The sequence below is a fragment of the Fringilla coelebs genome (assembly GCF_963513975.1).
Source record: "Fringilla coelebs genome assembly, chromosome: 5".
NCBI classification, from domain to species: Eukaryota; Metazoa; Chordata; class Aves; order Passeriformes; family Fringillidae; genus Fringilla; species Fringilla coelebs.
In genome coordinates, this window is record NC_140033.1 from 10,517,033 (window position 1) to 10,541,249 (window position 24,217).

Genomic DNA, 24,217 nt, shown 5'->3' on the forward strand with positions numbered 1-24,217 from the left:
AAACACTATTTTTAACAGCCAGGAGGTAGAAAAAGGTAACAAGAAACACAGTCCTAGAAAGTGGTTGCTACCTTGTTGAAGGTTTTCAGGTTTCCAAATAAATGTGTGAAAAAAAAACTGTCTTAGGAGTTATAGGGTTAAACGCTGAAGTAGTTTCAGACTGGAGCAGATATTTCAAAGGTAGATAGATTTGTTGAATTAGGGCTGGCCTTCATTCAGAACTCATTTACAATTTAGCCTTCCTCAAAGTCTCTACATAGATATGTTTGTATATGCAGCTATAAAGGACTCAAATTTTCCTGTTTCAGTTTGCAGACAGTAGCAGGAAGTTTGACCACAGTCAATAATCAACTCAAGGCAATGTTTCTTATTACTTACCACAAAAAAAGTTAACATACAGTAGCTATGACAAAAATAGATATGTTCCATATTGCAAAGAGGTTGTGTGAGTGTGGATGTGAAATTACAAATGTATGTCATCTTCCCCTTCTGGGACTGCACTTGGCTAGAGCAACCAGGTTTTACATATAATATTCCATTAAGTCCTTATGTCCCTGTAAATTAACAAATAGTAGATATTAGTTTAACTATTATTTTTCTACAATTTTTTTTTTAGTATATCCCTCTTGGTTTGAGGAAATTTAAAGTTAAATCTTTTTCTCAAGGGAAGAAATTCTTATCACCAGGGTATACCAGAGTATGCATGGCTTTCATGAGGATATTCAGCTGCTCTTTTGTTGAAAAGTCTATATGCCTATAAGTGTTAGTGATTTGATAGAAGGAAGAATGGGTTCTATCCCAATTCAAACTTTTATTCAGTCAGAATTTAATGGATTTCTAGGAACCAAGTATCTGGAGAATATAATTTTCAGTAAAGAATAACATATATCCTTGCTAACCATCTTTCTGAATCACAAGTACCGCTTTTAACAGAAGGAATTGATTCTTGCAGGCTCCCAGGGCATCTCAGAGGAAGAAAAATGAATAACAAGTGCTTTAGACTGGACATGCCCTAATTAGCACTCTAATTCAGAATATTTAGGCAGTCATCTGCTGAGCAGCAGCTTTCCCAGTAAGATGAAGTTCTGTCTTTATGTGAAAATTGAAGCAAAGAAACACAAGATCTTGGTACTTGAGAGGTCCTAGGAATCTAGGTTGCACCATCCTGTAACCACCTCAAATGATTTAAACAAAGTGCCCATGACATGCCAAGATGGTAGCTATGCCAAGTATTCTGCAGCTTTAGATAAACAACTCAGAACTTGTCAGCTTCAGAATCATAGAATTTCCTGAGATGTAAGGAGATTAAATTAATCCCACCCCAAATATCAAGAGCCTGGCTGCTTTTATTTTCCATACTGGTATTCCAAAGAATGCTGATCATTGTAATGGTGCTTACAGTATATAAAACCAACCAAAAGTGGAGACTTGGCAACTAGCTAGCATTCAAGAAAAGAAAAATATTTTTAGACTTTCAAAGCAGTTTTAATATGATTTCTTTATAAAAAATTCTTTCACATAGGATTGATCAATTTATAGTGTTGCTGTCCTGGTTTGGGACAGGTTTTGGGAGGGAAACAGTTGCTACATTTGCTTAGATTAAAAAAAAAGCCAGTATTAAACTTTGAAGAATTTGTTTTTATAGGCATACGTTGCTTTTCTAGATACTCATTCTTATTGACTGGGAAAAGCTTTATAAAATTCATAAGTCTTCCTTGTCTATATGTAAAGGGTTATATAGATTTTATTGAGCACTTTCATTTTGGGGAAGTTCCTTCCTTCCTAAATCCTCATGAATGCTGTAAGGGGCTGTACGTCAGCACTTAATTCTCCTAATGGTCTCTGTCTTATCAAAAGAAAAGACAAATAGAAACTTCTTATCTCTGGGAAGAAAAGTACCCTAGACTCTAATCAAACTTAGCAGTTTCCCCTTCCCTGTTGTTCTGCAGCTTCTCTTCTTCTTCACAGGGTTTTCTCTACAATTCCAGCTCCAAGCTAATGAACTACTCTGAATATTTTTGCTGGCATGCACATGATCCAATCCCATAACCAACAGCCATTTTTGCAACTACAACCAGCCTTCTTATATCTAGTCTAAATTTACCATTTTTTAGTTTGAAACCAGATACCCATTGTCCTATCACAGAAGACCCTGATAAAAAGTCTATCCCCATCTTTCTTATGAGCCCCCTTTAGGTACTCTAAGATCAAAATAAGGTCCCTCTTAAAAAAAGGAGCCTTTTCTTCTTCAGCTGATCAATATGAATTCCTTCTTTATATGAGAGGTGTCCATACCTATGACCAATTTTGTGTTCCTCCTCTGGAACTACCCTGACAGGTTCAGGCCCTTCCTGTGCTGGGACTCAAGAGCTGGATGCAGCACTGAGCAGAGGCAAGAATCCCCTCCCTTGTCCTGCTGGCCACACTGGGTTGGATGCAGCCCAGGTTTTCTGGTGCACATTTCTGGGCCATGTCCAGCCTCCCATCCAGCAGCACCCCAAGTCCTTCTTGCCCAGCTGCTCTCAATCTGTTTATCCCCCAGGCCTTGCTGACACCAGGGGTGACCCCAAGCCAGGAACAAGACTTTGTGCTTGGCCTCGTTGAAAGTCATGAGGTTTCCCAAGTTCCTCAAGCCTGTCCAGGTTCCTCTGGGAGGCCTCCCATCCCTTAGACATGTTGGCCACACAGCTCAGCTTAGTGTTGTCTGCAACCTTGCTGTGGGTGCACTTGATCCCACTGTCTGTCTCATTGATGAAGCAATTAAACAGCAACCATCCTGGTATGGATCCTGACTCCATTTGGTAGGAACTCAGTTTGTCACCAATCTCCATCAAAACCCTGAGCTGTTCACCACCTCCTGGATGTGACCATGCAGATGGACCTGTTCATGTAGTGAGATGAAAATGATGGTCCCATACCTATGTACTGCAATGTACAAACATTAAAAGGAGCCTTCACAATTCTGCATCTCACTGCTCACATCAGCTAAACACTCTCTGAATGTGAATATATTTCATTCTTTCAATATGAAGTTGGAGAGCTCTACATGTTTCTTTTGTCTAGTTCTATTTGATAAATCTAAAGAACAGCTAATTTACACCACCAACAAAATTCATATCTCTTTCTATAAAGTTACTAGTCAGGGCTGCTTTTGTATGGTTTTCTGATTGCCAAAAAAATCAACAGGTTGCTCATCATCCTAGAGGCATTCTGGCTTTCCACTCTTTTTCCTTATGTCCCCAGCTTGTCAAGATGTGATAGACTGGGGAGATGGGGTTCTTTGAAAAGGTTGTGTTTAAGGTATTGCAGAGGTTTGGAAGATGTGGACACCCTGGAAACATAAGTCAGCTGGACTGGAGGGATTTGTGTTCTGGAAACAGATCAGTGGCTAAGAAACATCCAGTCCTTGAACTCAAGATGTTTTCTCAACATGCAGAATCAGTGCATAAATCCAAACACAGCTGCCTGGTGAGTGACCAGAAAGAGAAAACGTTAATTTTCCCTGTGATAGGATTTCATAGGGATGATATCTTCATTAGTCAAAAAGAGAGGTTGCTGTGACAAACAATTTTCAAAGTTTTCTTTTCCAAGAAATTTTAAAGGAATATCATTATGGCTTGCTTTCTGTTTGCCAAATAAATATTTTGGCAAACAGAAAAAAAAAATACAGTAATAGTCTATTTTCCAAAGAATATGGTTTCCTTCCTTCCTTCCTTCCTTCCTTCCTTCCTTCCTTCCTTCCTTCCTTCCTTCCTTCCTTCCTTCCTTCCTTCCTTCCTTCCTTCCTTCCTTCCTTCCTTCTGATGAGAGTAAAATTAAAACTTATGCAATAACTTATTATTGACTTCATATTAAAAAAAATTGCAGATACCAAATGTAATACTGTAAGTAATTGAAATATTAGAAAGCATGATCCTTCTTAGCAAGTTTTTTGCTATTTTGCCAATGGTATTAATCCACAATAACAGGAATCAATGAGACACCTAGATTTTCATTTTTGCTTTACAAACATTTGAAATTACAATTAAAATGTTGAAAAGTTGACATGCTCAAGTAATAGGCCTTATTTTTACATCCACACAAAAAAAACAGCTCAAAAAATATGCATAGGTATCAGTGTACAGCTCTGTGGATTTCATAGAGCCACAATTAAGAGGGGAATTTCAACAAGGTAAAATATAAATAGAAATTATATAAAGCATCATTTTATGAGAAACACTACTTTAATAAGAACTCTTCTTCTAAAAACATGGTTTTAGTTTAAGGATATTAAGACCTTGCACAGATTAACATTCCTGAAGCACAACAGTTTCTCTTTCAGTTGTTTTTTACTCTTAGAAGAGTCCAAAACTAATTCTGAACCACAGAGGAATTGTCATAAATTATGAAGTAAAGAAAAAGCATAGACCAGAAAAAATATAGAAAGATCTTTAAAATGGTTTGTTTCTTCCTCTGTTTATCCCAGAGAAAATGTAAAGGCATATATAACTTTCAGACAAAATTTGTCTGAAATTATTATAGTATGGTATTGGGTACACTTAAGGAATGTGGCATACCTCTGACAGTAATTAATAAGTCAATAACCAAAACCGGCAACTGTAAATCAAGTGCTATTTATTGCTGCTTTTTAATTTTTTTCCTTCATGCAACCATGACCCAAAAATTAGGAACAGGCTTAGCCTTGCAGGTAAAATGTATAATTGCTCCAAATGCTTCAGATAGGATAATCTGCTGACAGCACCTTTAAACCCCTCCCTTTCCTTAAGCCTTAGGAACAGAACTGAGCTTCAGTCTTGCAAGATCCATGCCATAAATTTTATCCGTGTTCCCAGTGTTTCCTGCTGCTGGTGGAAGGCCAGAGCTTGCTGCTGGGTGAGCTCATCCATCTGGGAGGGAAGGGTCAGCTCCTGGGTCAAACGCGCTCCTCCGGCCGCCCCAGAGCCTGTCTGGGTGTGACCAACAGCAACAGCTGGACCCAGGAGCCAGGCTAAGAGCTTTTCCTCTGGACTGACAATAGTAATTGGCCTTTGCTAACAGCAAAAATATTCACACTGCAGCCCAGCACACATTAAGTAAATCTAGGGTCCATCGTGTGTTGAAGAAACCCTCCCTGAACAGACAAACATTTAAGCCCATAATGTGTAAATTAATTTAAAAACAATCAAACATTTAATAGTCAGGTAAAGTTGTTGGCACTTTTAAATGTTTCATAGAAACATGAAATTTTAGGACAGGAAGAGAATATACTCCCCTTACTGCATCTGAAGTTTTTCCTTATAAAGTATCATTAAATTTACATCTAAACCTGTGAAATAACTGTGCCTCTTGATAATAAATATGCTGGAATTAATTGCCAGAAACCAGCAGAAATCTTCAAAACCTGGAGCAGTCAGAAATCTCATTCTATTATGAGCTTCCAGATCTTTTGGACACCAGACCTTGTGTGATTCCCAGATGACTATTTGATAGTGCAAGGAGCATTTACAAAGTAAAATGCAACAATGATTTAAAGATGTGCTCTGTCCTTAACATCCAGACCACAGACGTGCCTCCTGTAACCAATGCAGATCTTATATAGAATAATTGCATCATAAAAATGTATTTTTATATTTACTGTTAATTTTTGTCAGCACAAAAAATAGCACCATTTCTGCTTAATGTCACTACAGCTCAGAAGTAAACAGGTATGTTGATAGAAGTATCACTGCGTGCATTTTATATCAAAAAATACAAAAAATTTCTGTACTTATAATTCAGAAACACAAAGTTTATCCTGCTAAATTTCATAAATTAATTAAAATGTTAAAGAGATTTTATTTAAAATTCCCTGCAATCACAGTTTTAGACTGATTGCAATTTATTTCAAGATTAACTTTATTTAATTAATTCCAAACTAATTTTGACAGTCTGGTGTCAAAATTAAAATACCCTTTGCTTTTCTAATTATCCCAATTTAGGGGTCTCAGAAATGCTCACAAAATGAAAAAGAGAGTAACTTCTCTGGTAAAAATGATTATCCTTAGTGATATAGGATTAAAATTTAAGCTAACCTTGAATTTAGGGTGAATATCCCCCTAAAGAATTCCTTGTGTATAATTTTTCAAGGTATCAAACAAGTAGCAGGTAATTTTCATGAAGCAAATAATTTTAAATAACATTTGGGATGATACTCATTAATTCCCTTGACCCGAAATGTCTGTGTCTCATTAAAATCTGAGCTTGGTTCTTGTTTTCTATAGCTGCTGTACGGAAATCAACAGTTTCAGGGGACAATTAATTCACTTAACTCCAACTCTACAGTAACAATTAAATATCATCCTAAAATTGCTGCAGGACACCACACTCTGATGCCTGCCTTTGGTCAGACGATTTCCTGTGATATCTATGAAAGAAGTTTCCAGAAACACAGCAAGTGTATGATTCAGGATCCTGGTTTATGGTGCAAAGTGAGCCTATAAGGTGCAGTGTAAGCCAGACAAAGGAAGGATATATTTATGAATGCTTTACAATTAAAGAAGAGAGAATTTTTAAACATCAAAACTTTTATTAAAATTGATGGGAAGAAAGATGTTTTCCCCACCTTTCTACTGATACTCACCCTTTATCCAAGTGTATTCCTCTTGTTCTTACTCTTTGGGACATTTGAATTTAGGTCCATGCAAAAAGATATTAATAATCAAAATTATGACCTCAATATTTTTTCCTATTCCTCCTCCTGCCTGCTCATGACTTTCTGTGCAATTGAGGATCCCACCCTGAGATCCAGGCAATTTTTAGTTTTAAAAAGAAGCAGGTGATGTTTTCATAGCTGAGCTGTATTAGAATTCAAAATAACCATGCTACATAAAATAAAGACTTCTGATTTCTGATGTTATTTAATACACAGGAAAAAATCTTTTGGATTAATATTTTTATGACTAGCTCAAGAGGTGCTGACTGTAATCAGCTGTATGTCAGGTCAGGGGCTTTAATTTCTGGCTATCTCCCATCTTTACTCTCTACTTTCAATCTGTTTCTAATGACTTGTTCTTTTTGGTTTTAAATGGATACAAATGTTTAAAAGGACATCCATTTCAAGTAGTGCAGTCAACATAGTCAATAAAACTCAAATTTATTTTCAAGGATGCATGGCAATATGAGTTTAAATCATAAAAATAAAATAAAAAAAAGTTTGAGGGCTCCTAAATCATAATGTTTGCCACATAAAGTATGGACAGGATGTTGTTCTTCTGGAAACTCTCCACCAAGGGATATTAACATAATGTCTAATATATGTTCCTCTGCTTTTCCTCTAAAAGTTGTAGCAACACAATAAAACAGAAATAAGTTTACAAGAAAGACTTGAAGTGCTGGAGCGTGTCCAAAGAAGAACAAAAAAGTTGGTAAAGGCTCTGGAGCACAAGTCTTACAGAGAGGGACTTGGGATTGTGTAGCCTGGAGCAAAGGAGGCTCAGGGATGCCCTATTGCTCTCATCACCTGAAAGGAGGTTCTAGCCAGGGGGGGCAGTCTCTCCTCCCAGGTACCAGGAAATACAACAGAAGTAAATGGCCCCTGCTGATTTCACCTGGGCAGGCTAAGGTTGGATATTAGGATAAAAGTTCTTCATCTCAAGGGGTACCCAGCACTGGAACAGGCTGCCCAGGGACACAATCCAGTGCTGGACCTGGAAGTGCTGGATTAACAGTTGGCTCAATGATCTTAAAGACCTTTCCCAAACTAAATGACTCTATGATTCTATGAAGTAGTGGATTTTCCCTTTTTTTTTTCTCTTTTTTTCTCCTTTTTTTTTTAAATACAATTCGTTACACCATTTTTCAAGAAAGTGAATATAACAATTTCTCTAATTTTTCTGCAAATGCCATCATAGATTTAGTTTTTGATATCTCACTGATGGAAAGGAATAGTTTGCTTTTTGGTACAAAACTGGGGCGCACATGAAATTCACTTTAATTCCAGAGTTCTAAAAGGAAATATTTGACTTTAGAAAGCAATTTTCTTTTTTTTTTTAGCAGGAAATATTTTTACTGGGTATTAACAGTCTATCTGTCCAAGAAGTTTTGGGGTTTTTTTCATTTTATAAAATCATTCCATTAAATTGACATGAGAACATGTGAACTTTTGAATACTGGAAGGAACAAAAAATTAAATCTTTCAGATTGAAACAAGAAATTTCTTTGTCATACAAAAATATAAAGAACAGACAAGCCTACTTTTTATTTTTTATTTGGCTAGGAAGCATATAGTAGGAAGGCACAATATGCAGTGCAAGAGCTGTGAATGTGCAGATATTGAGATACAAAAATTTCAAGTAGCTCTTTCTACTTCCTTCCCATACAGTAGGTTTATCTATTCTTATCTTAACTTTACACATCAATGGTGACTCTATTGGCTATGCTATTTTTCTCCTCTTCCCATGAATAAATTTGTGAATCAAGCAAGCAAATACAGCAGAAGAAAGAAGTTATACACCATGGATGAAATGGTGCAAAATCTGCTCGCTGTTTGTAGGAAGGCACACTGCAGAATGAAAGAGAGTTCTTGATAATGCCAGAGTGTGGTACTGGTCAGTGTTCAAACAGCAGCCTTACACCAAGTACAGCTGATTTACTTCTTTGAACTTTGGTGTTTTGCTGCGCTGCCATCTGCTCTCAGGGAGGACAGCAGGAGGATTTCATCCTTCTTTTTGGCTTGTAAGGAACACATCAGGGTTTACCGCTTTTTTTTTTCATTTTATTAAAGTTTAAAATGTCTCCAATAAAATACACTTATGGAAAATAGTGAACAGCCCTTAGAGAAAGTTTATAAACAATATTTTAGTTTACATTCTCAGCTTGCCATTTACTTTGAGGATTTCATTTATTTTTTTCTTGTTTTTCTTTCCCCCTAATTGTCACAGAATCATAATCTTTTTCATGGGTCTCTATCTATTAGAAAATGATAAATAGATCACTGTTATCTCAAGGATAAGAATGATTTTCAATAAGTCTTGAACAGTTGGACAGCTCCGCTGGAAATAAAGTTGGTCTAAATCTATCCCAGATGTATTTATTCTGATATCAACAGTACAGAACCTCAGGGAACAGTCCTTGTGAGGGGCTGCAGGGTCACCAGGGCTGCCTCTGGGAGTGCACTGAGTTACTGTAACTGTTTGCCACGGGCTCTGCACAGAGATCATAAATCAGCCCTGAAGAACTTGGTGAAAGGAGATCTGTGATTGCTTGCTTGAGAGAGATAACCCTATTCCCCTATTCCTGTCATTTCACCCTCAACAGTTTTGGGTTTTTTTCTTTATAAGGAGTGGGTTTACCCAGAAATGTGTTCAAGATGCTGGCATGCATAATGATGATAGAATAAATCTTGGGTTCTGTAAGAGATTCTCATTATTATTTTGCTAGTTTAGGAGAAATCGCATGCAAAAGCTATTTTAAAGTATTTCAAGGAAAAAGATAATAAAATAGCTCTGTGAGTGTTACAAACTAAGGAAGTTACAACTTGTTTTCCTTCCAGAGAAACTAAGGAATCTACTTTTAAAAATGGGCCACTAAAAGTCTATATTTAAGTGACTTCTAATGAAAAAAAGTTTAATCATTCAGTCTTCCGAGTTCTCTGAAACTTGAAGCGACATGCAATGGCTCATCTTTCAGGGTATGTTTTGTGATAAAGCTTTGTGCTACTAGGGAGGGATAAAAAGTGATGGATAGCAAGTTTAATTACTTGAATAGGATTGGAGGGCTAGTAGCAGGTGTTGATTTATATTTAGCACGTTTATGACATATAGGATTTTTGAACTCATGAAGTAAAGGTTTTTTAGGTAAAACATATCAGAAATATTGTCTGCCTATGTGCCAACAATGTTGTGTCAGAAAAAAAAAATACAGTTTTTTTCCCCTGTAAATATTTGCCTCTCATCTCCTTTTCTTTCAATTGTAATAATTGCCATCTGGATTCAGTAGCATTAAATATTTTCTCTAAAGTATTGATGTGCTATTAAATTCACCTTGGTAAAGGAGAGAAAAAATAAGATAAATCAAAAGATATATTTTCTCAATTTGCAACTCAACCAACATTTGACTTATTTCCTAATCCTGCAGGTGAATTTTAGTTCTTTTGATGGTGTTCATTCCAGTGCCTTTTGAGTTTGTGTTTTACACATGCAAAAAAGATGCAAACTCAAATGCTTTTAATTTCACTTAAACTCACCATGGAGATCAAGCAACATTTATTTTTTAAAGTGATATGTTTTAAAAATATGGTAACTTCTTAAATCTAGGATGGATGTGCTTCACATCTTTTTTACTTATTTTACTGTAACATAATCTTTATCATGAAATCTGCAATCTTCCAAATTTAAAAAATCAAAACAAGGTATTGGCTAACTGATCAACATTCATTCAATAATAAAAAGAAAAAGAGTAATGTGTGTGAATTCTAATTAACCATATGTGTTTACAATAAAAATCCTAAATAAGGTGTTGTTGGCTATATCTGTTCTTTGTAGTATGAAAAACTGTCCACATCTAATGCTGTGCAGGTTTGAGGCTACTCTGCATGTCTGGTCCTAAGATTAATGATTTAAATCTATTTTAAAGTAAATATTTACTCTCCTACAGGATGACAAGCAACAAGCAAGTGATCCTGTCCCTCAGCTCAGCACTGGTGACACACATCTGGAGTACTCTGTCCAGTCCTGGGCTCCCCAGCTCATGAGAAATGCAGACGTGCTGGAAAAAGTCCAATAAAGGCCAAAGAAATGATGGACAGGAGCATCTCTCCTAAGGGGAAAGCCTGAGAGAACTGGGACTGCATAGGCCAGAGACAAGAAGGCTCAGGGGGAGGGAGGATGCAAAGAAGAGGGAGCTAGGCTCTTTCCATGATGCCCTGGGACAGGACCAGAGTTAATAGGCACAAAGGGAAACATAGGAGGTTTGTTGTTCTGGGACATGAAATAAGATGAGGTGGATACTGGACTTTCCAAGGTAAAAAAGAGAGCTTTTAATTTCTGACTCCAACATTTATATATTTTTAAATGTGACAGTGGATTGGAGGATGACAGTGCTACCTTTTTAATGACACTGGACAAACTAACAGTCTATTAAATTTCTCTTCTTCTATAAAAGAATGCAAAACAATAAGTTATTTACATAAAGTACGTAAGAAAATTTGCTACAAGAATGTAAACATCAGGAGGTTTTAAAAAACTTAAAAAAACAAAGCACCAGAGGCTCTTTCTGAGCATCAGGGAACGTCACCTTTGTGCTGTGAGGGTGACAGCACCAGCACAGATTGCCCAGGCAGGAATACCATGCTTGGAGGTATTCCAAAGCTGCTTGGTCACATTCCTGGGCAACCTGCTTTGGGTGACCCTGGCTAGGCAGGGAGACTGAAACAAATGAACCCCAGAGGTACCTTTCAAACTCAACAACTCTGTGATTTTGTGATTCTATATGACCCTCCATAGGGAAATATTGCCTAAAACCTGGGATGACCTGAAGATGACAGCAATGCCCACTCAGCTTTTTTTGTGGGATACAGAGGTAAAAGATAAACCCTTGAAAAGCCATAATGATGAACAGAGTATTCCATAGTGTTCCATTGTTCTATTTCCTTGAACAATTTTCTAGCTTTGAAATTTTCTTTCCAGGTGTCTGAAGTATCTGACCATGGTACAAAGGAAAGGGAAATTACCAGCCCAAAAACTCCACAAGCTGAATTCCTACCAGAAACTCTCTCCTGTTGAAGACAGACATGCCAGATTGCCAGGATTGTCTACTTAGGCTCATCACCCAGGAGAATTATTCAACTGCATTTTTTCTGCTGTACTGGTGTAATTCTCTCCCGTTTCAACATAAATATTGCCATGGGTACAGTAATTTCTCTCCTCCAGTGTAATTATTTCTTTGGATGCAGTGTAGTTATTAGGAAAAAAAAAATTTTGGACAGAGTGTCCACCTGGGGAGTTATCCCTTAATAGTTGTAAGAACATAATTACACCACTTCATATTGCAACTGAAATATGACTGAATTACATGAAGTGCCTAAAGACATGTCATATATACTTCTTTCTTTCTGATCCCAACCATTTAATGACTAAAATGAATATTTTTAGTGATGGAATAGTTGCTACGACCCACCCCTGAAGGCAAAGGTAACTCAGGTTCTTTTTAATAGATCCCTTGGGATGGATTAGAGTGAAAAAACTCTGAATTACTGCTGTTTATATCTCTGTGTGTATATATATATATATATGTGTGTGTGTGTCTACATATGTACAGATTTCTATATAGATATAGATATAGATATAGATATAGATATAGATGATATAGATATAGATGATATAGATATAGATAGATATAGATATAGATATAGATATAGATATAGATATAGATATAGATATAGATAGATATAGATAGATATAGATATAGATATGGGGTATATTTTAGAACAATATAGTTGCAATGGACAGAGGTATGTGGCCATTTTGGTTGCATAACAATACAAAAGCATAAAAATAACACTCAAAGGAAATGTTTAAGGAAAAGAAAGAAAGAGAAAAGATGATGACGGCTGCGTCATCAGCAACTGAGAAAAATGTGAATGGAGAGAGTTATACAAGGATTGTTGAGACTTCAATTTAGTTTTATGTTTTCACAGAAGATTTAAAAAAATCCACTTCTATTCATCCAAAAAGGGCACTTCCTCCTTTAAAGATACATGTAGACAACAAGTATTTGGAACAGTTAAATTAGCAATGTTTTTTTTACAAAGTGGATATTGATGGGGCTATGGAGGTAATTTTAGTTATATCTAGTTGATGACTTTGCTACCTTCTAGCAAGTGGCACAACAATTGAGGGAACTCTGCAGTCCACTGTCCATATTTCAAAATTCACACAAACTTTTCATTGCTTTGTTCATCTACGCATGCTGTTGTTTTTTTTTTTTAAACAAAGATCAAATCAAACACATGTTACTTCATCCAGAAAGTCTGTGTGTTCCTCTGCCATGTGCAATGGAATAAATTCATAAAACTTATTGTTCCTAAGTGTCACATGACTAATCCATCATCCACACACCAATAAAAGTTTAATTTCAAATATTCTAATGGTTTCAGGAAGAACAAATAACTTTTGGGTTTTATGGGAACATTCATTACTCACTACTGACAAGAAATGAGACAGAAAATTCCATTTATTACAATAAATGTTTCCCAGGTTCAGGAATAACAGCATAATGAAGCTAAGACTGAATGATGCCTCCTTCTTTATAATTCTCCATTCACACTTATTTTATGTTTCAGAAAAATGCAGGTTTTACAGATATCATCAGATGTCTTTGTGTAATTTTTCAGAAATCTTGAAGAATTTCATAGCAACAGCACAAAAGCCTAAATAATTCAGCAAAAGTCTCTTAAAATGCTTCAGAAAATTTAAATAAAAGAAAATGTGAGTAATGTGAAGTCTACCTTATCTTGTAATTGAAATGTACTGCAAATATTTCAACTATTTTGCAGACATGGACAGGTAAAGCTTCTGCTAACTAATAATTAACATTTATCTTAGAAGGAATTTCATGACCTTCCTTCAAACTAGGCACCGAAACTTTGGGAGGAGGAGGTAAATAGAAACTGAACATACCTTTAATGAAGTTTAACAAAGAAATTATTGTTGATGAGGTTTTAGACCTTTTCTTTCTTTAATTACATCGGCATGGTTCAAAGGAAATTGAACACAGAACATATTTCTGCTTGGTTTTGTGGACTTTTGATTTGGTCTAACATAAGAAATGTTTAAATAAGTGCAGACACTCTACTGTTAAACTGACAGCAGTCACAGGAGAACTTCAGCATTCTTTATTTCAATATACAACTGGAGATAATTTTCATCGACTATTTGAGCAGAAAGGTTTTGGGTTTTTTTTGTTCAAAGTAGTTTTAACTTCTCTTTCTTTTTGCTGCTGTTGTTTTGTTGGATTTTGTTTTGGTTTTGGTGATTTCATTAATCTTTGAACTCATATTAAAAGAAGATGTAACTTTAATTGGATATGGAATTTGTTTGACTGGAAGCCATAGAACAGTCCTAGAAAACAGTACTGGCTCTTACAACTAATTGCAGATTTTTTTTATTTACTTAGGGAAAACAAAGTCACATGTATCTTGGGGACAGAGATTCTGACTGTATATGCTCATAAATAATACTAAGGACAACAACAACACCAAAAAAATGAAGGCGTTTAAAAATAAGCAGTCATTTTTATGTGTTATGTTAGCAGACCTTTCAAGGCAATACTCCAGAATTCATTGAAAAGGGAAAAAATCCAATTATTGGTTTCTTTATTTTAAGAATGTTTATAGCCTCATTTCTGGTTTTAATGAATCAAAACTGAAGATGAAAAACTTGGATATGGTACAGAACTTTTGACTTTAAAGGGAGGATTTATTGATTCAGTCTTGATCTGAAACCAATGAAAATGATTCCAATTATATGTCCTCATTTCAACTAAAGGGTTTATATAGTTCATCATTTGAACACTGGCTTAGCTGTTCTCTTATTTGTCTTTTTATTTTTCTCATCTCATTTGTAAGTTAAGGGCTGCATTTTTTAATTTTAAGGGATTTTTCTGAAAGACAATAGCAAACAAATATATATCACTGACCACTGAATGCCTGATGCCCAGCCATAGAAAAAGTTCTGTTAACATTTTTTCAAGTCTCTTTTCTTTCCTAAAGCTCCTCTCACTGAATGCGCTACTGAAAGCCAGTTACTCACTGAGGTGGTAACCTGGAAAAAAAGAGTCAGGATCTAGATCTGGCTGTGAAATATAATTATCCAAGACCAGGGAACCTGCTGTTTGCATGTGTGTTTAGCCATTAAAAAGTTATTAGGCTGACATTGGCTGTCAGTAGATAGCACAAGGCTCTCGGTGTGCTGGGGTATCGTGTTAGCAACCAACAGAGCTTCCATTATCAGCAGCCTAAAAAAAGAGAAAGGATGGGGCAGGAAACACAGCGCCTATGTCAGACAGCAGGCAGGGAGTGGTAACCCCCAATTTACAAACATCAACATAAAAAATTTCATGCCTTGTTAGAGCTTTATAGACACAGATCTGGTGAAGCTGAACTTGGGGTCACATTGCCTGAAACGCTCTTTCACGTTTTCCCTGCATTACCTCACCTGTCTGCTCCTCTCAGATTTTTCTTTGGATTTCTTTCTAACTTCTTCAGCCAAATGGAATGTTAACAAAACCCTCTTCTTCCCAAAGAAAACAATTGCACCCAAATTTGTCAGACATGAGGAATTCTGGGTAAAGTATTAATCTTTCAAGTACTCCTGTATTTAATTAGGTTTATGAAAAATATTTCTGAGCTTATTGTAATGACTTGCACATACAAGGGGAAATGTATGCGTGAGAAGTTACAGAGTTGGGAACAGATTTAGTTCAGTACTTATTTTTTATTTCCCTAAAAAATTTACAGTACACTAATGGAAATATTAGTGTAATATTAGAAATGCACAATATTATATAAAGCTGAGTTCAGGATAAAGAACTGACAGAATCAACCACCAACAAAGAAAAAAACAAATAAACAAACAACCAAACAAAAACAATTACTGTAAATTAGGTATTCTCAAGGGAGAAAATTATCTTGCAACTACTCAGTACAGGCGTACTAACAATCTCTGGGGAAAAGTGTCTGGTAAAAAATCTGAAATCAAAATAAAATAAAAATTTGCATTAGGAAACAGAAATTAGAAAATAATATAATAAATATTTTGCTTTCTGCACTTTAATTAGAGAAAGCCCACATTAAAGGCAGTGGCAATTCATAATGCCTAATTTTAAATTTTTTCTTACACAGGCATCTCCATTCCTTTTCAGAGCAATATGTTCATTAATTTTTTAGATTGCATGAAATAAAATAACTCACATGCACCTTATTGTACATGAAGTGTGCAGTTATGATCTCTGAGCATTTGAGGTCTTCCAAGCATTTTTTGCGTGTGTGTGAGATACTGATTATTTCTCAACCTGCTTCAGACTCTTCCTGAAACCAGAGAGAATGAAGAGCATGACTCGGACAAAATATCAGGTATTCATTCTCTGTGAACAACTCTTTCCATTCCAAAAATTTGTTGAAGAAGGGACAACACACTATTAGATGGTATCACATGTGTAAGATGAGCAATAAGTTGTTAGAGGGGAAACTAGTGGCATACTTTTGAAAATAACATAAGAAAATTGCGTTCTTACTATCTGGCCAGAATAAAAAAAATATATTTTCAATAAATAGAATTGCAGAAATTTATTTTGCCGTAGTATTTTCTAAAATGCCAGTTGAACAAATGTGCAAAAGAATTTTCAAACTGAATAAAACTGTGTTAAAAAAGAAATCAAAAAGACTTTACATCCAAAGTTTATTTTCCAAAAGTGCAGCTCGGAGGACAAAGCTATTCATTCATCTCTTGTTACACGTGTCACCCAATTCTTTTGTTTGATAACTTTTTTCTGCCAGACTTATCCACTTCCTCAGCATACTGCTAAATATTGAATTAAGGCAGAGCTGAAGCCTTGCCTATCAGGTAATTTCCCAGGGGGAAGCCACCACAGACTTGTCTCCAGGGCACGAGTCCTCGAGCAGGAATTGGAAGGCGTTCCACAGCGTGGGTTCCCAAGTGACCTGTAACAACACATGTGTTCTTCCCATATGTTTATGAAATACTTTGTCCAGCTGCCTCAATGTGCACATTATGCTGGGAGACAGCTGGCCAGCCTTCTGAGAGGGAAGCCAAAGCACAGAGCTGCTCTCTCCTGACCCCTTGCATATATAGAGCTACCCTGAAAAACACACCTTGGCACTTGGCTTGTCATTAAGTGAACTCCTGGATGGACAGGCTTTTCCTGCCGTGCAGAGGGGGAAAATTGAGGGAGTTCTTGTGTTAAAGTACCATTGGCTGCATGGCAGAATGGGCAGGAGCAGATTTGTTGTTTACAGAAGGATGAAGTATTCCCACTGTGAATGCTAGCAAAGGTTTGAGTAACTAAGATTTGCCTTGTGATACAATTTAGTAATCTACTTCAAATTTGTGAACTAGAACCTCTAAATTCTGTATCTACCTCTACCACCCTTTTAAGCTTTACAATGGGCCCAGTCATGTAATTTGAGTGACCTTCATTTGAAATAACAAACTGTGAAAATTGATGTTACACACCTTTGTGGAATGTTGTGCACTTCAACTTTTCCTGCACTTTAAGTAATGATCACTCCAGATTATTAATTCTGAGCACGTCCTTGTTGTTGAGGGGTAAAGGGTATAGCTATCCCCCTTTTCAGAACAAAATTATTAGAGGCTTTCCTGAATTCACCATCAGTTTGCAATTGATTAAGTCAGTGTGTAATTGTTTTTATTCCATGTTGAACCAGGTCCTCTCAGCTTTTGATCCTCCCTCTACTCTACAGCTCCAAGTGCACTCAGTGTCACTGCCTCTCACTCTCATGACTATTTCACTTATGCTTTCCCATTTGCTTAAACATGGCCTTTTTAAACCCATTTCTTCTGCCCATTGATAGCAATATTGAGTACATTTTGCACTGGCTTCTCTTTTTGTCTTTCAGTTCTGGGTATATGAAGTATCTTGCCTAAGTAATGTACAATACATACACCAAAAACTGTATTTACATGCCTCTAGGAATGCTCTGGAGAGAATATAAAGTATGCTGCCAGAGATTCAAATTTCAAGGGTCATAACATACAGTATTCAGTGTTACTGCCCAGAAATTTACTCCAGATAGGCAGGAAGATATTAGACAGTTATACATGGCTTACCTGCTTATAGAGCTCATATGCACAGCTCATGAAATCATAGTTGGCTAAAATAAACAATTATACAAACGAATAAATAACCATCACAAACAAGGAATGCCTATAGCAGACTCAAAATACCACTGACTATTCTTGCATCTATATTTATTTGTGTTGTTGTTTACAACAGTCCTATTTCAAATTAGGAAGTGTTTGAAAACAAAATACAAAATTGTCTTTGCAAAATATTGAAGCAACACGGTGGAAAATAATTCATTAATGTGAAGCATCTCAGGATTTTGTGGAGGGTGCAACACAGTATTTCATATTCAGCCACATGCTGCAGTTTCAGGTATATGGTTAACTTTCCATCCTTTCATTGTACTACTGGCTTGTTTCATGGAAAGATGCACAATATTCTAATTATTGTCAAATACAAAGTTTATTGACATCAGTGAGAGCCTTCCAACTGATTCCTACTGTTGCTGGATCAGGCCCATCTGTGACTGGATTAATTTCCTAGATGTAAAAAAAAAAAAATCAACCTTTCTTTTGATAGAGATTACTAGAATTACATCTTGAGACTGGAAACAGTCTACAGGGTATCTGCCACAGGAGCTGGAGTGTATTATCTATCCCCTGTAGGCTGCAGGTGCTGCCCACTCTGAAAAAAACCTGATCAATATCCCGTCTGTTTCTATAACATGAAAATCCAGATGCTCGTAACATTTTAAAACTCACTTTTAGCAGTCTTCCTTTTTCTTTGAAGTTTGTTTCTAAGTCTTTGTGAGGTTATATTTCTAAATTAGGTTACCAGAAGATGAAAATTAAAATGGATCAGAGTGGAGAAACAGAATAGCAGTTGTGATTGAATGAACATATGTCTCTAAAAGAAACCTAAGTGCTATATTAAACATCTAGGAAATATAAATTTTTTATTTTAGATTTTTTAACCATAATTTAATTATAACTCCTAGCTATGGATCTTTTAAACAGAAACATGTTTGAATATGGTTATTCAGTCCGGCTATACTGTAGGTAGCAGTGAAATTGATAACATATGATGGGGTATAAATGGTAAATTATGATTTTGAAATATTTCCTCAGTCTATTGTGACGTTTTAGTAACACATGCACACATTGGCAGAAACTTGATAATTACAGAATTACATAACTAAAATTTGGAAGCAAATCTCAGATTAAAAATCAAGGAGGTGAAAGAAGGGGCCAGTGGGGAATCCTGAGACATGCTTATTTTACATATATTGTTTTATTGTGGGAGACTGGTTGTTATCACAATGATCATAGACAGAATTGAAAACATTTTTACACTGGAATAGCAGATGGATCTAAATCACATAACTGCAGGTTATGCCTGGGTGGTGGCCAGCATGAACTGAGCAATAGTTTCTAGCCCAGGTATGACAAAAAATGAGAACAAAAAAGATCCAGAAGATATTAGATTTTTCTACAGATGGACAACAGGAGAGGCTGTTTGTTAGTCTCTCATAAATTGAAGGTTACTGCAGAAGCCTCAGACTGTTGGCCATAGCTTTACTAAGGAATAAACTGAAGGAATAAAACCTGTTAACAAAATAGGGGTCAGGGCAGGCCCTGTCATAGGAGCAATGGGAGAAGTGATAACAGGAGCAGAGCAGCTTAAGTTGGGTGTTCTATCTGGAAAGGTTTGATGATCCCAAAGTGTGAGTGAGCTGTTATCATCAGAAGGGGAAGGAACCAGCTGTCTCAGCAGCTGCCCCAGCAGAAGACTCCAAAATGGCATTAGCTATGCATAAGAAATAGGTATTATATACAACTCACTTGTGGCTTTGTTAGGGTTTTTTTTTATTTTTTTAAGCTCCTAATGTGGAATGCACATCATCTATTACACATTCAAAATGCATTATATCTTTCAGGATGATGAGCTATGACTGAGGAGTGACATTTTTTCTTTCTCACCCAGATCAATGATTTATAGGAATTATCAGTAAGGAAAAAACTCAGAGTAAATCCACTCCAAAAGGTTAGCTTTAATTTGGACTAATTGCTGCAAGTGGAAATGGCATAACCAGTTTAATTTGACAGTATTTTTTATGTATGTATATGGTTATAGATTGGCATAATTGTTTCTCTCAAGTAGTCATTTTCTTCACTTTTCTTTTATTTTCCTTCTTTTTTAAGGGTAAAAAAAATTAGGACCATGAAATTAGATTACTTAAAGCAGTTTTCCTCCATATAGTTGATCAGTCTTGCAATATCCTCCAAGTTAGTTGTTGTTGAACAATATCCCCCAGACTCTTGCTCTTGTGGGTGACCCTGAGTGACACATTTTGGTGTAGATCCATCCATTTATATCGAGGCCACAAACTTCTCTCTCTGCAGTCTGGACCTTTGATTTTCTTTGATTTTCTGACATTACAACTTGTTTGCTCTTCAGCCATATCAGCAGAAGGCTACAGAAATAAGATTACATCCTTCTACCTGCTGAGTGACAGTGTGATATGGTGTGGTGTAAATAGATTTAGACACCACAGATAGGGGGTACAGGACCACAAATATTAGAAAATGCCCTAAGGGTCTTATTTCTTCAGTGTTGCTAGTATCTGAATTCTCTGTAAAAAGTAAAATCACAGGAAGTATTACAGCTGTCTTTAAATGGGAGATGCCCTTCAAAATTACTCCTTACTGCGATACTGCATCAGAAGTATGATGAGATGAGACAGATGATCTATGCCTGAATAGATACTATTAGATACTACTGATAGGTGCTATTTTTCAGATGAAACACAAACCTAACAAATAGACTGAAAAAGGTGTTTCCTAGGACAGACTATATGCAGTAAATTGAGCTTTATTTTCTCTATGAAGATTGTTCACAAGTCTATTATAACTTTCTCAAAAGTAAAAAAAAGAATGCCTTCCCTTCTCATTTTAACATGTTGAATAATATTGTCAGATTTTTTAAATATATTTTTAAAAAAACCCCAAAGCATCTTAAATCATTAAAAAAAAAAAGTCCTTCCAGAAAAACAAACTAAACCTAAATGAATCCAATTAATTTTTGATTTTTGGGGAAGAAATGTATTTTATGAATGGATTCTGGTTATCTTCAGTGTAAAGGTTGTGCTTAATTGCAATAGAAGATGATTTCTGAGAAATAAATATCTTAGTTCTAGCAATTGTATTCAAAGATATCAGATGATCCAAGGCACATCTCTGCTAAGACATGCTATTTCTTATGAAAATTTTCCTTATATAGTTTATCCTAGTTAGTGACAACCAGGGCTATAATACTTGCCTAGGAAAAATTTTGCATAGCCCAAGACATGTTCAAAAATTTCACCTTTTGTTTTACATTTTTGAGGTCACACTTTTAATCTTTGAGTCCAACCCATCAACTTGTTCCTTACTCTTAGTGTTTCATTAGTTTGCATATCCCATATCCATACCTGCCAGTCACGTTCTACCTCTGTCTTTTACCTGTCTCCTCCTCTTTTTTTCTGTATTAGGTGCAACTGTTCAGCACATGTTATCAGGGTCACTCACATAATTTTGCTTAATGTTAAGCAAAACAAACAAACAAAAACCAAAAATAACAACAACAAAACAAACAAAAACCAAAAACCAAAACCAAAAACTAAAAAAAAAAAAGGACTAGCATTCAGTCAGGTTCAGTCTGGCAAATTAAATTACTGCAGTGCTACTAAGCATGGCCATTTTATGATTTCACTAGTTCCATCAATTTGGCACATACTATGTGTGTTATCAAGAAAATATCATTTTTATGTTATAGTGTTAACATAATTTTCCTCACATCTAACAGTTACATTTATTGCATTAAAGAAATTCGGCCAAGTATGGATTACAAAAGCTAAAACTACAGTTGCACCTAAAATTAGGACTCAGACATTAGAAGGTCCTGTCTTGATGAGTGATTGGAGAATTGCTTCCTGCAGTGTAATTTAACGAAGGGTTGCTTGAGCTCAGGCTGGAAAAGTGAAATATTTCAATGGCCAGGAAGATAACATTTAATATTCATAGTGTTAAAACTCAATATGGTTCTCTAATTCAATACAGATGCTTGTAACAAGTCACTCAGTGTCTGAGGAACACAATTAACATTTTGCTTGTTTGCTAAAAGTCTTAATAATTGCTTCACTTATTCATCCTGGGCTGATGAATACTCAAATAATTCCTGATTTAAACTTGAACTTGTCATTCAGTCATCAGTCATTTTTATTAACAACCAAGTGTATCACAAACATGCCTTTCATTTTGTATACCAGAGTGAGAAGTTAAGCCATAGAATTCTCAGTAAGAATTTTCATTTCTTTAAATATGCATTAGCTAATGAAGTGTCACATACATTACTTTTGTAGCATAGGACACACTGAGTGAGAAAACACTTAAGTCTATCACTTAGAAAATCAGAAATATTCAGAACCCCAAGATTCCATCTCTGTATTGGGATTTACAGGGAATAGAGGCACCAGAAAGATACAAGGTACAACTTGCACTTTTAATGATACTTAGTGAAAGGGGCTGATATTCTCATTTTGAGACATGACTTTGTTTCTCCTCCCCACAGGTACAACCACTGGATGGGGCAGTCCTTAGGTGTGGTTCCAGATATTAAGTTTTTCCAGACTGGGTTCCTGGAGGAGGAAACAACACCTAGATCCCCCTCCACCCAAGGAGGACCCATTTCACCAAGACACACAAATGGTCCTTCTTTCTTCAGGCGTCTGGAAAGAAATACCTCTAAGAAAAGACCCCAGATAATTCTGAATTACGAAGGAAGGGTCGGACTATAAAGGATTTTTTCAGGTACTCTGCATGTTAAAGAGGATAGCCCACATCTGTTACCATGTTGGAGTGTTTTTTTGCAATTTTCTAATGATAACAGAGTCAGTATTCTGCTGAAATCTCCTTACTGAGAAACTTAAACTCAAAAATTATATTAAAAAAAAACTCCAAAAAATGATATAAGCATTGATTCACTCTACACAACCAGCAGACAGAACAGAGATCCATACTGAATAAATTTTATGTCCAGATTAATCCTACTGAGATGAGATATTATTCTGAACATCTAATATTGGCTACCTGAATGTGAGTTTTATTTTTTTAATCAAACATATCTTTTCAATGCATCTTACTAATGTCCTTAGAAAATCAATGTATAAATTTGTGTACAAATACACAAATAAATTTGTGTACTACATAAAAATAGGATTTTAATCTAATTTCAAAGGCCTTCCATAAAAATTGAGTGCAAATATGCATGTTTTTTATGTATTGTGGGAATATGGGAGAAGATACTAAGTTCCTGCCAGCAATAGTGCACGTTACAGCAGAAGAGAGAAGTGAAGATAAATTCCCTTTAACAAGCCTGTGGATGCAGAAATAATAAGGAATATTACCCCATCTGAATTACCCAAACAGTTTTAAATTGCCTGATTTAAAGTTTGTGCAGAAGCCAAGTTTAACATGTTGTGTACTCCTGCAAGCAGTGCAATGTGGTTTTCTAATGATCAAAGGTGCTTGATTTCAGTTTGATGATTTACTTAAAGTACGTCATGCCCCAGCATCGTTGTAGGTCAGAGATGCAACATGAGTTCACAAAGGCTTCAGCTTTACATTTCTCATGCTATTTCCCCATCATTTAGATCTTCTTTCCAGAAATACACCAGTCTAAAAAATTTTAAACTCGAGATTATATGACTCTGATAAATGATGTGAGAATTCACACTACCTAGACCATTCCATGCAGTGGTGCATTCAGACACCAGCCACAAATAGATCAGGTGCATCTGTTTTATTATAGTTATGATTTGCATTTCTGTAACTGTGCAGGATAATGAAGCCAAATTTAGGATTAGAGGAAACTCTATACAAAATTTTATTGCTTATATTTGAATGGTAACCTGGCATTTTTCTCTTAAAGTCAGCTACCACACAGGATTTGTTGGACCTGACAATATAGTTAATATTTTCCAGTGAGGTGTCAGCAAAAGTACTTTTTGTTATAATTGAATGTGAACACGTATTTAGCAACTTTTAGTTGATAAAGTGCAAATGGTTCACGTAGTGCCAGTTCTTTTCTGTTGGGTCTCTCATTGTGGCATCTATTCCCTGTCATCGGTAAAACTTAATATCAAAACAATATAATTGGCAGTAGATTTGCAGTTTGCATATGAGACGACAAAAGATTAAAAATAATATTTTGTTTTCCTTTAGAGAATGTTGTTTCATACAGTGACATTGAGAAGAATCTAGATTGATTTTAACATGAATTAGAATTATTTTTTTTATATTTAATCTGAATTGTCCAGTAGAGACATGGTACTTTCATGATCCCTGGCAATTCAACAGCAGCAGCTGGCCTGGAGGCAATTGAAGTAGTATGTGTGTGGAGA